Below are 13016 nucleotides of genomic sequence, written 5' to 3' on the forward strand. Positions count from 1 at the left end.
TGTGTATATATGTAACTAAAGGAAGAAAAGAAAATAACAGAGATAATGCATGATAGTAGAAGGAGAGGTGAGAGGCAGAGGTAGAACAGTGAGAAAGGAGAGAAAGATATGGTAATAGGAATAGAAGATGAGCAAAGTATAGTCAACATGCATGAAACATCACAATGAAACCCTTTTAAAAGAAATGTGTTAATAAAATGGAAAAAATAATGTGCTGAGGATCACATATCAATAAATTCTTGGGTTTTTTTGTTGAAATATTTTCTTTAGCTTCCCCAAAATACAGAAGCTTCTTGCATTCTATAGTACTTAACAGAATAACTAGAAAGTTATCAAGCCTTAACTGCCTTCCTCAAAATTGGGATGAGCTGGGTCAAATACAGAAATGAAAATAGTGAAGAGGCATTGTAGCTTTACATGTGGACATGTGTCACGATTTTAGCTATGAATAGTTCTTAAACTCAAGAGTGGGTCACAGTGACCTAGTGAAAAATGGTCATCTTGCCTTTGGGATCTTTTCTGATGTGTTCTCGTGCATGAGCATATGTCAAGAACCATCAGCTTAAAGGATCTGCAGTTACTTTCTGGTTGGGGACGTGCTGCTGGGCTTGGGGGTGCCATAGCAGTGGAGTGTGGTAAGGGACCCTAAAAGAAAGCTTTGGAACTGGGTTGCCACAGTGGGACTGCAGTGAGCAAAATGGTCAAGCTCATGGTTCTGCTGTGCTCTGAGTGATACAGGATCCTTTTCAAACATTAGGAGCTCTTGGCGTGGAGCCCTAAGGAAGAAAAACCCATCCAGGACAGCCAAGGGCAGGATGATTACATATGAAATGTAAATGCAGAGGAAGGATAGAAGGCCATCCACCAACTTCTATAGTCTCGTGTTAATGAGAAATAAGGTACATCATCAGATGAGCAATCTTTGAATAAGTACTACAAAACAAATTAAGACACTGGTCAGGGCTCTCTGCTCCTCCCTGTTCCAGAGACAGCTGTATCTTTTCATGCAGTGCCAGCCTCATTCCTGAGACACGATGGTAAATGTCGGAGTGAATGAATTTGGCCATATTAGACACACCTGGTTACCAGGGCTGCCTTCATGGCTGGCAAAGTTAACATTTTTGCCATCAATGTCCCCTTCATTGACCTCAACTACATGGTCACATATTTCAATATGACTCTACCCATTGCAAGTTCAATGGTATGGTCAAAGCTGAGAATGGTAAGCTCATCATCAATGGGAAGGCCATTACCATCTTCCAGGAGCGAGATCCCGCCAACATCAAATGGGGTGTTACTGATGCTGAGTATGTTGTGGAATGTACTGGTGTCTTCTCCACCATGGAGAAGGCTAGGGCTCATTTGAAGGGTGGGGCCAAAAGGGTCATCATCTCCAAACCCCTTCTGCTGATGCCCTCATGTTTGTGATGGGTGTGAACCATGAGAAGTATGACAACTCACTCAAGATTGTCAACAGTGCTTTCTGCATCACCAACTGCTTAGCCCCCCTGGCCAAGGTCATCCATGAGAACTTTGGCATTGTGGAAGGACTTATGACCACAGTCCATGCCATCACTGCCACCCAGAAGACTGTGGATGGCCCCTCTAGGAAGCTGTGGAGTGATGGCTGTGGGGCTGCCCAGAATATCATCCCTGTAACCACTGGTGCTGCCAAGGCTATGGGCAAGGTCATTCCAGAGCTGATTGGGAAGCTCACTGGCATGGCCTTCCATGTTCCTACCCTCGATGTGTCTGTCATGGGTCTGACATGCTGCCTGGAGAAAGCTGCCAAGTATAATGACATCAAGAAGGTGGCAAAACAGGCATCTAAGGGCTCACTAAAGAGCATCCTGGGCTACTGAGGACCAGGTTGTCTCCCGTGACTTTAACAGTGATACCCACTCTTCCACCTTTGATGCTGGGGCTGGCATTGCTCTCAATGACAACTTTGTGAAGCTCATTTCCTGGTACGACAATGAATATAGATAAAGCAATAGGGTGGTGGACATCATGGCCCACATGGCCTCCAAGGAGTGGGAAACCCTGGACCACCCACCCCAGCAAGAACACGATAGCAAGAGAGAGGCCCTCAGCTACTGAGCAGTCCCTGTCCTAACTCAGCTCCCAATACTGAGCATCTCCCTTACAGTTTCCATCCCAGATCCCCAGAGTAACAGGAGGGGCTTAGAGAGCCCTTTTCTCTTGAATACCATGAATAAAATTCACTGAACTTCCCAGCAAAAAAGACACTGGTCAGTATTTTTTTTTTTAAGCTAGATAGGTTGAATGTCCCTTATCTAAAATATCCAAAATGCTTAGGACCTAATAGTTTAAATTTTTGAATATGTGTACATATGTAGATACATATATGTATACACATATACATATATTTCACTTAAAACTGAAATGAGCCTGTCAGGAAAATGCATTTGTCATATTTCAATTAAATCATTTTCTTTGGCATTGCTAATTTCCAAATAAAAACCATTTCAAATCTGGAAAGATGCATACATAATTAATGGGCTATAAAGTAAATGAAACTACAGCAATACCTCCCCCCCTCCCTGTATAGTAAAATACAATGGCAGGTAAAAAAAAAATCACTGTACCTAGTACGTCATCTTTAGTCATCACACCTATCAGTTGAAAATATGAAGAATAGGTAGAGAAGAAAAGGGAATTCTGACTGAAGACAGCAGCATGTTAAGTTCTGCTTGACTTCCAACTGGATGGCCGGCACAGTTTCTATTTAATACCATGATATAGACTCTTCTCTAAATGTCTAGCCTGTCAGCCTTACTGTTATCAGGCTTCCTAGCCTCCGAATTACATGAAGGCATTCTTTAGAATGGTTCTTGTCTTCCCTTTCTTTCTCTCTCTCTGTTTCTGCCTCTGTCGCTGGCCCTGCCTCCCTTCAGCCTGTCCGATGGGTTTTGTTTCCCTGGAGAACACTAATACAACATATATCAATGACAAGACTAATCATCTGGAATTGCTGAGCTTCGGGCTTGTTTTGAATGTGACTATGGTGACCAAACAATGGTTTTTCACGTTGACTACTTGAGAGCAATTTGATTTACCACCCGATCTCCACCATCTCTACCCTTTTCCCATCAGAAAGTACTCATACTAACCTGCTCTAGATGGCTGACATTTTTGCAAACAGGCCTGCCTACCTATGCTCTCTGCCACTGCCTTTGCTTGGAAACCTCAGAGAGAAGTGATTTTCTTCTTTTTTTTTTTGTCTGCATTTTTTTTATTTTGTTCTTTGTGATACCAAGGCCCAAAGTATGTATATTTCAGAAATACTCACAATAAATGTGTCTTACAAAGTTCAAAATGTGTTCAAGGGTGTTCCATGCCTTGAATTATAATGGATTCCATGCTTAATAATAATAGACATTATATATACATACAAAACAAACATTTACTTTGAGTTTAAGCTGAAATGTTTGAATCTATAAATTACTGTGTTAAAATTTTGCATTTCTTAATTGATGCAATATACTTTTTTTTTGGCTTTCTTTTTGTTCACTGATTCAATCAGTTTGAAAGAGACTGGGTTGCCCACATCACCATACTTGTACCACTTAATCATGCTGTTTGCAACCAAATGTGTAGATACAACAAGTAATTATTCTGACCAGAAAGCGGTGCTCAGTGCCTGCGATGGGAACATTATGTACAGGGCTGCCATTTTGCATAACTCCCAGGGTTGTGGAATGTGGTCCCCAGTCAGTTATAACCACGGAATGGAACAGAGCACCAGCCCCTCATGCCTATGTACGCTTAGTGCCAAAACGTACTAAATTAAAGTTATGAGATGGGGAAGACATTTGTTGAGTGTGTCTTTTGGGCATGGGTACACAAAGCTAGGCAACTCAGGTCCATAACCTTGTTTGGATGTCACTGTATTTGTAAGAGGATATAATCTCTTATTTCCATTTTCTGAGGGGAAAAAAATCAAGTCAAGGTGCATTGAAGATGTGAAGTGACTTTCCAAAAATCAAACTGTCAGGAAACAAGAAAGAGTGCCAGCTAGTTCTGATTCCCATTTCTTTGCTCTTTTCCTTCACTCAATTGCTCTTCAGGAAAAGTTACTGCCTTGCTGCCTTTGACTCATTTTATAGATGTATTATCCCGATTTTCCACAGACAGGCACTTTTTCTAGGTTTTGCTCTGAAAATAAACTCACAGCAGGTGAGTCTAAGTCAATAATCTCTATAATTTTGATGTATTTAGAGGTTCATATTTGAAATACTTCGTTAATTCATTTTCTAGAATGGTAGAACTAGTCTAAGTGCAAGCCATTAAGGTATTTGATAACTATAATTTTCTTCAAGACACTGGCAAAGGTTTCACCATTTTGTGATTTCTTTTGATTTGCTACTTTATGAACTTCTATTTGAACCTATAAGCCATTCATTAATTTATTCTTTATTCTTCCATTGACTACACACTGAGTGCAGGAACAAATATGTAAGCATTTTGTGTTCCAGAAGATCCAAAGATGAATTAACATTTGGTCCTATTTTTAAAGTAACTGCAATCTAGAAAAAGAGTTCAAACTGTTGAACAAACAAGAAAACAGAGTATAGGGTGACAAGTGGTCATTGGTGTTTGCCACAGAGCAATGGCAGGCAAAGACTTCTCAACAGAAAAGTGATAAGGAGTTAGCTACCATGCCTCTGTGGCTGTTATGATGAGAAAGATTAGACCGTCTTTTAGGAAAGTAAATGCAGATGTAATAATTTAAATACATTTTTCCATTTCTCAGAGAATAAAAGGAGAGAGTTTCCATTTGTAATTAGACATCATTTGCATATGGTGAAATAAAATACATAATTGTACATATACACAACCCATTCAGTCAATTTCTTTAAAAATTTAAATATATTAATTTTTATTTTATGTGCATGGGTGTTTTGCTTGCATGGATGCCTGTGTTCCATGTATGTGCAGTGCCCATGGAGGTCAGAAGAGTGTATCAGATCTCCTGTAACTAGAGTTACACATTGTTGTGAGCTGCCACATGCATACTGGGAACCGAATCTGGGTCCTCTGCAATAGCAGCAAGTGCTCTTACCCACTGAGACATCTCTCCAGCCTCCAGTTTATTCAGTCTCTTCTTATGTGAGTCACTAAGTCAGATGATGGGAAAGAATTTTTTCAAGTGGATCATGAAGATAAATAATATGATATTGTTCCAGAATAGAATGGAGCAAAGGCACCACGCACCATCCCTCATCCTACGGATGAAGGGCGACAGTCATGGAAGACACACATGGCCCCTACCCTACAGACACGGATTGAGAGAAAAGGAAACTTTAAAGGGTAGAACCTGAAAGCTTGCTTTTCCTTCTCTAAGAACATCCAACTATCATGTGCCTGAGACATCAAGAAAGAACAATAAGTTGTGAGGAGCAGAGTTGATCCAGCTCTGCTAGAATGAAAACCACACTTATCATTACAGAAAAAGTGGAGGAAATATATGGTCTTGCAGTGAGAGTTAAAGGTGACTTTGGAGAGACAAGTGAGGGAGAAAAGGAGGGAGGAGATAGTGGAGTAGGGGTTGGCAGGGGAGGCTGGAAGGTCTTTCTTTTGGAAGAGATAATCCACCTATGTGCTTAAATAAAGATTGCCAAATGGAATTTTATCACTCATACCTTTGACTCAGTGATGATTTGGGGAGGGATATAAAGTTTCAAACTTTTTTGGGGGGTGCTTAAGGTGTGATTCATAGGAATATGAGAGAAACATGCGAATTTGTCATCCGGATATATTACACCTTGTATTTTCAGTTTAATGCATGATAAGAAGAGTCTCAAGGCACACTGGGGGAAACGGTTTATATGAGTGAAGCTACTGAAATCACATCTTGAGTCTGGGGCCCTAGGCTTCTCTGACTTTACTTCTGGAGAGTATTATGTGTCGATAACTTGGCTACATTTTAGGTACACATATTTTTCACGTGAAGGGATTCTTGAAAGAATTAGAGGAAGCTTTGAATCATATTGCAGTCTACTGGTTTTGGGGGTCGAACAAATAAGTTCACGACCAAAACATGAGATTTTTTTAGTTACTGATGCAAATGACATAAGGCTAGCTTGAATTTGCTAACCTTAGCTGTGGTCTAAATGCTCACTTACAAGTGTGCTTTCCAGAACTCAGAAATTGTTGTCTTCTAGACAACGAGACATGAAGATGGTCAACTCTGCTGTTAGTCTCTCAATATCACATACTAAAGCTTAAACATTTTCCATGCTTTCTGTGACATGAGACATAGGTACCAGGGGGATGGCTAGCAGCGTGTGCACAGCCCTTGTCATGGAATGGGGTTACTGGCCTTCTTATTATCCAGGTTGTAAACGGGATATATCCAGGAGGGAGATGATAAAAGTCTAGGCTGGTCTTGTCCAGGAAAGCCCTCTCATTTTTAATTCACAGCTCATTAAATTGTTTTATTTGTTGCCCTTTCTCTCTTAGAGCAGATATTTCTAATAATATTTTACCTCCACTTGGGTGGAGGAAAAATGAAAAATCCAAATATACTTCCTTTGGTATTTTAGAAAATAATCTCTCAAGTTCACACCAATGGAAGATTGAAAGTGTTTCCATAATATTCATGAAGAAAACGGTATATTTGTTTCAGAGGTGAATCAGACCTAGAGAGCTCTAAACCATGACTGGTGATGAGTAGGTGCTTTGAGACTCAACAAAGGATGCAGCTGCATAACACAGTCGGGTGGTTTATAAATGAGAATTGTGAATTTAGAATTGTCAACTTGGACGACTGTCGACAATGATTTCACTGTTCACATGGAGTATGGAAGACCCCCCCCCCCTTTGTAACTATTATATGAACTTCTACTCCGGCTTTTGTTGCTTTCCATGGAAAGATCTTAAAAATAACTACATGTCTAAATATTGAACTTTAGTGCTAGAATTCATAAAATATACTTCTTAGAGGAGATTTTTTTCATAGGTTATTTGCTGGAGTCAGGGTTTTGAAAAAAGAGCAACTCAGGGAAATTTATCAGGAATGAGGCAGGTGACCTAATGTCATGAAGTTTCCTTTTATGCTTTTGAAATGGTGGCTTCTATGGTTTGAATGTGTCTTACCCCCAAGTCCATCACATTCATAATGAAATGGTGTTGAAAGATAATGGGGAATGAGTATATTTTTCACAGGACTTGGTTAGTTCTTTAGGGACTGGATTGTTATAAAGCAAGGCTGCTTCTCCCTCAGCGTCTTCTTAGATATACATGCCACTCTACTTTCTGTCATAAACTGGAGTAGCCCAAGGCCTTACCAGTAGCCAAGGAGATTGCTTCCCCACACTCTGGGACTTCCCAGACTCCAGAACCATGAACTAAATGGACCTCTTTTCTTGGCTTCAAGTATTGTTATAGCAATAGAAAACAGACCAAAACAGCTTCAAAGCATAAAGGACAGATCTAAAATGTTTCTGAAAAATGAATCTGTTTATGTGGTACTCACATATGTGATATTTATTATATTTAGTGCAGTTTTATGTTATATCTACTATATATTGTCTTAGGTAGGGTTTCTATTGCTGTGATAAAACACCATGACCTGAAGAAATTTGAGGAGGAAAGGGTTTATTTTATCTTATGGCTTTAAGTTTATCATCCAGGGAAGTCAGGGCAGGAATGGGGAGGCAGAAACTGATGCAGAGGCCATGGTTACTTACTGGCTTGCTTTTCATGGCTTGTTCAATCTGCTTTATTATAATACCCAGGAAAAGCAGCCCAGGGGTGACATTCCCCACTTCCCCCACACACAGTGAGTTGAGCCCTCTCACACCAATCATCAATAAAGAAAATGCACCATGGTCTTGTCTACAGTCCAATCTGGTGACTGTATTTTCTCAGTTGAGGTTCCTCTTCTCAAATGACCCTAGTTGTGTCAAGTTGACATAAACTAACCAGCACATGCATAAACTAATATATCATTAACGAATCAGTGGGGAGTGTGTTAGCATGTCTATTTTCTATGTGAGAAAATGAAAGCACAAAAGATTTAAGAGACTAATGTTACAAACTAGGAAGCAAAGTTGGGACATAGTCCTAAGTCCACATCATTCACCACTGATGACACTGATGACCACTAATGTCCTTGTCAATTCTTAGCAATCAGATCCATCCACTCTTCTCCCAATTTTGGCATAGCCTATACACAATACCTTTTATTGTTTGGGGAAAAAAAAAGGAGGAGCTCCATGGTTAAGAGCACATATTGCTCCAAAAAGGACCTGAGTTCAGTTCCTAGCAGCCATGTCAGGCAGCTGACAACCACGTGAAACCCCAGCTCCAGGGGATTTACAGGCTTCTTCTATCCTCTGAGGGCACTGCACTCACATGTATAAACCTATTTTCTCTCTCACATGTACACACATAATTAAAAAGGAACATTTATATGTTTCTCTAAAAAGGATATATTATGAAGACTGAAAATTACCTGAAGTTGTAATTACAGTATCTACAGGTTTTTGTTTTTTTTTTTAACAACATATCCACATGCATGGCTTGCATGTCACACACTTTTCTTCTACAGTGAAAGGCAGAATTGAGGACATGAAATACAAATTTCACAATACTACTTACCTGGTTCTTTACAGAAAAAAATGTCAGTGCTAACATACAAAAATAGCAATTGCCCAGATGTCTATGTTATGACACCTTTTTCAAAAGAAATGCCAAAATAGTTTTCAGTAGTTTGTATTATAGTGTTATGTTTTTTCTTTCCTTATTTTATATTAAATGTGTATCCATTCATTCATTTATGCCAGACATTATTGGTAGAAAAAAAATTTTAAAGGCAGGAAAGTATCAGGGTAAAATTGAAAAAATTCTGTTATGCCTTTTTAGTCAATTCTAATGTTTCCCAAGGCATCTCTATTTTGATTTGCATATCAAAGTGATTATTAAATCTCACAATAACTAATTTCAGTCTAGTTAACATAGAGAATGTATTTTGTATTATAGTTGAATAACTCCACATGCATACATACTTAAAAATTTTTCTTAGCAAAATGATAGACAAAAAGCCACAACACAAGAATTTTACTCAGAAATCAATCATTTTTTCTAATGGACACTGTATACTTCTATATCTCAAATGACATGACTGTGCTTGTGACTATATTGTCCTAAAACATGGCTAGAAGATGCCATGCCCTCTCAGGCTCCAGATGAGGCAGATTAGAGACATCAAGCCTAGGTGAGGCCTGTCCCAAGAAACCCCCAGGAGGAGGAAGGGAAGATGGATAGATGCTCAGGGTATTTAGTTAGATACTGTGGTTTGGACAAGTGTCCCCACAGGCCTATGTATTAGAACATTTTGTTCTATTGGGAAGTGATGGGCCCTTTAGAAGGCAAAGCCTAATGTAAGGAATGTAGTACATTAGGGAAATGAGACTCTGATTTTCTCCTCAGCATGCTGTTGTGAGCTGAGCAGCCTCCTCTGTCACAAGGTCCAGCTGTGATATTCCATCTTTCCGTGGACCCAGAAGCAAGATGCCAGTGGAGTATGGACCGTAATTCCAAAACTGTGAGTCCAAATATCTCTTTCTTCCTTCAAGTTGATTATCTCTGCCATTTTGTAGTAGACATAGAAAGCTAATACACAGATCCTCTCACAAACATTTCCCCCTCAGCTACATATGCAGAGTTTCTTCTGAGTCAGAAAAGAAAATACGCGTGAACTCACATCCGTGAAAGATCTCATGACCTTTCACTGTGTATTTTTGAAGCAATAAGATTTTTCTACAAGTATCCCTGATTTCCTTATATTCTGCGTGGAAGTAGGTATCACAGCTGTTGGTTTATGTGACGATGGTTGAAGTGAACTAGGCTAAGGGTTCCTTCTGCCTTCCCACCTACATCTGCTTTTCCATGTCAAGCCTTTAGGCATTTGACTTCAAAAATGGCTGTGCTCTATCCTTTGTTTACTTCATGTTGAGACTCCACCACGTTTACTCTCCCTAAAATCACCTTCCCTAGGACTTTGCTAATTTCTATTAAGTAACATTCCTACACTTGACATATCTACTTGTACCTTTGAGATGTCAACTTCCTTTCAGGATTTGCTTAACGAAGACATTTCTCAAGCACCCTGGGAACCATTCAGAAGTTCTTGCGCAGCACACGCAGCAGTCTTTACTTCTCCTATCACAGTCTTTAGCAGGCTGCATAGCCCCAGACCTTTTGTGGCTTTGTTATTGTACAAGCTTGATGTCAGGTAGAGAGAGCAGAGAATCGGCCCTCCTTCCCTGCCTTTGTCTAGTTCCAGTATCCAGTACTGTATTTGGCAATGTTTTGGTGGTGAGTGAGTGGGCAAAATTAATTACCAAGGTTATTTGAAAAAATAGTTTGTCTAAAGACATGATTCCCTTTAGAAGTTGAAAATTTGCCCTAAACTTGTGTGGACTGAAATTCATTTATGTAGGATACTCATTAGGTTGTTTTCAGTTGTTAAAAAAAGAAAAATCCTTGATCTTACACAAAAGACTTCAATGCGATTTTTTTCACTTTTTTTGTTTGTTTATTTTTGAATGAGAATAGTTCTTAACTCATTGGTAAAATCAGATATGTCGAAAGAAAAATATGTATTAGATCCGTCAATGTTATTGTTCCAAATGAAATAACAAGAGAGTGTCATGAAAGATGTCAAAAATCATCACACTGTTGTATGGGTGATTAAAAGCATGCTAAATTCTAGAGCTTAATAACTACCATACAGAAACAACAACCAATATGTTCTAAATCTATAATTATTTTTAATAGACTTTAATACTGGAACTTGATAAACATAAACAGTTTATCCTCACAGAAAAGTCCTTTCAGTTATTATCTGTGTCTGTCACTTTGGGATGCCATAACAAGAGATCATGGATTGAGTAGTTTAGAAAAGGAGCTTTATTTCTCATGTCTCTGGAAGCTGGGAGGTCCATGACCCAAAGACAATAGTTCAGTGTTCAATGAAAGCCCTTTCTCTGGCCCGTGGAAGGCCATCCTTGTCTTAATCTTCACATGACCTTTCCTGGGAATGTGATTCAAGGTGGTGAGCCGAGCTCTGGTGTCTTTTCATAACTCACTCACCACATCAGGATCCTACCCTAGGGCTTCATTTAAACTTATTTCCATACCCAAACTCAAGTCATGTGACAGGGGAAGGGCTTCAGTATATACATTATGGGAAGAAAGACAATTTCCTCCATAGCAGTACCATTTTATGATTACATAAAAATTGTGTTTGTGTGCATCTGTGCATACTTGTGTGTGCGTGTGCGTGCTGTGGATCTAAACTCAGATCCTCATGCTTTTGTGGCAAGCAAGCACTTTACCCATCGGGTCATCTTCCCAGTCCTGAGAATAACACTTTGAGTAATTCCACTCAAATCCGAAAGATATGCTTTTGTTATCTATAAGACAAACTAGTGTTGACCAATTGAAAAATTATATGTTAAGTGTTCATCTAAGTATGTTTGTGCTGACATAAAGGAGTTGTTTTTCTAAAAATTGGAATAGTCACTGACTTAGCATTATCTTTGTAGGAACTGGTATCACCTGGCTGGATTCCACACAGCCATTTCCTCTCGAACTTTTAGTGTCATCGTTAGACTTTCAGACCTGGTCCTGAACTTAGAAGCTGTCCGGTCCAACTCTCCTATTAAAAGTGAAGAAATTCCATTGCATGGAGCCAGAGTTATTTAGATTCCTCAGCGAGACAGCTCTACACAAATCGCCTCAGTGTTTTCATTTTAGCCAAATTGTCTTTTCCTTTTCCTGTACCACGTATTTCCACCATGTAAATTACTTGGCAGTTCTATTTCAATGTTTAGCCATTTCTGCTGACACATCACCAAATACACTTGATTATTGCTCTCATTGTCTCTTCAGAGTTTTTCCTGAGGCTTGTGCTGTAATTCCCAAATTATAAGTGAATTTTTAAGTTTTTTTTGGGGTTGGGGGGTTTTCGAGACAAGCTTTCTCCTTGTAGTTTTGGTGCCTGTCCTGGATCTCACTCTGTAGACTAGACTGGCCTCGAACTCACAGAGATCCACCTAGCTCTGCCTCCCCAGTGCTGGGATTAAAGGCGTGCACCACTGTTGTCCAGCTTAAAAGTTGTTTTTACATGTATATTTTGTGCTGAAATGTGATATTTTATTTGTATGTTAATAAATAAAGTTTGCCTGGAGATCAGAGGTCACATAGCGAGGTCACATAGTGAGCCAAAAGCAGAAGTCAGGCCGTGGTAGCCCACGCCCTTAGTCCGAACACATGGCAGGCAGAGTCTCTGTGTGGTCAAGGACACAGCCAAGTGTGGGGACATGAGCCTTTAATCCCAGTAACAACCATAGAGACCTGGAGGTCTGTATAGATAGGCAGTGATGAGGAAATCATGTGGCTGGGCTTAGAGCCAATGAGAAGGCAGAACAGGAAGGCAATATAAAGACAAATCAGACATTAGAAGCTCTCTCTGGGGAAGCGAGGTGGTAAGATAAGGCTAGTTGTGGCTCTTTCGCTAGTTCTCAGATCTCTTCGGCTATTACCTCTGTATTTGGCTCTGTGCTTCTTATTTAATAAGACTGTTTAGAAGTTCGTCTACACAGGCATGCATGCGTGTGCAAACCATGATGCAAATGTGAGGTCAGAGTTAGTTTTCTCCACCGTGTGAGTCCTGGGGATAGAAGTCAGGTTGTCAGCCTTGACGCCAAGCGCCTTTATCTGGTGAGCCATCTTGCCGGGTTTCATAGTGCGTTTTACTAGTCCACATTCTCCATTACGCTTACAGCTTCTATATGACAAGGTGTTACAGCTTCAATGAAGCAACTGTCCTGTACTGAGAGTCACTTGCATTAGGCCCATATGATAGTTTTATTGTAATTTTTAAGTGAACCAATCAGTTCTTAGTTAGTGATTTTGAAACTTATTTTAGAAGATCACGTGACTAACCAATGGTTAATAACTGAAACCAGTATCAACTCGTT

At 39.7% G+C, this 13016-nt stretch overlaps 1 protein-coding gene and 1 pseudogene across 2 annotated transcripts in view; one reads left to right on the forward strand and one right to left on the reverse strand.

Moving 5' to 3' along the window:
- The window catches only part of Dlc1 (DLC1 Rho GTPase activating protein), a 374422-nt gene that overhangs the window by 225172 nt on the left and 136234 nt on the right, over positions 1–13016 (reverse strand). The window lies entirely within an intron of this gene.
- Positions 1035–2100, forward strand: LOC128119439 (glyceraldehyde-3-phosphate dehydrogenase-like; annotated as a pseudogene).

The sequence above is a fragment of the Peromyscus californicus genome, unplaced genomic scaffold, assembly GCF_007827085.1.
Source record: "Peromyscus californicus insignis strain IS unplaced genomic scaffold, ASM782708v3 Scaffold_23__1_contigs__length_62951481, whole genome shotgun sequence".
Classification (NCBI taxonomy): Eukaryota; Metazoa; Chordata; class Mammalia; order Rodentia; family Cricetidae; genus Peromyscus; species Peromyscus californicus.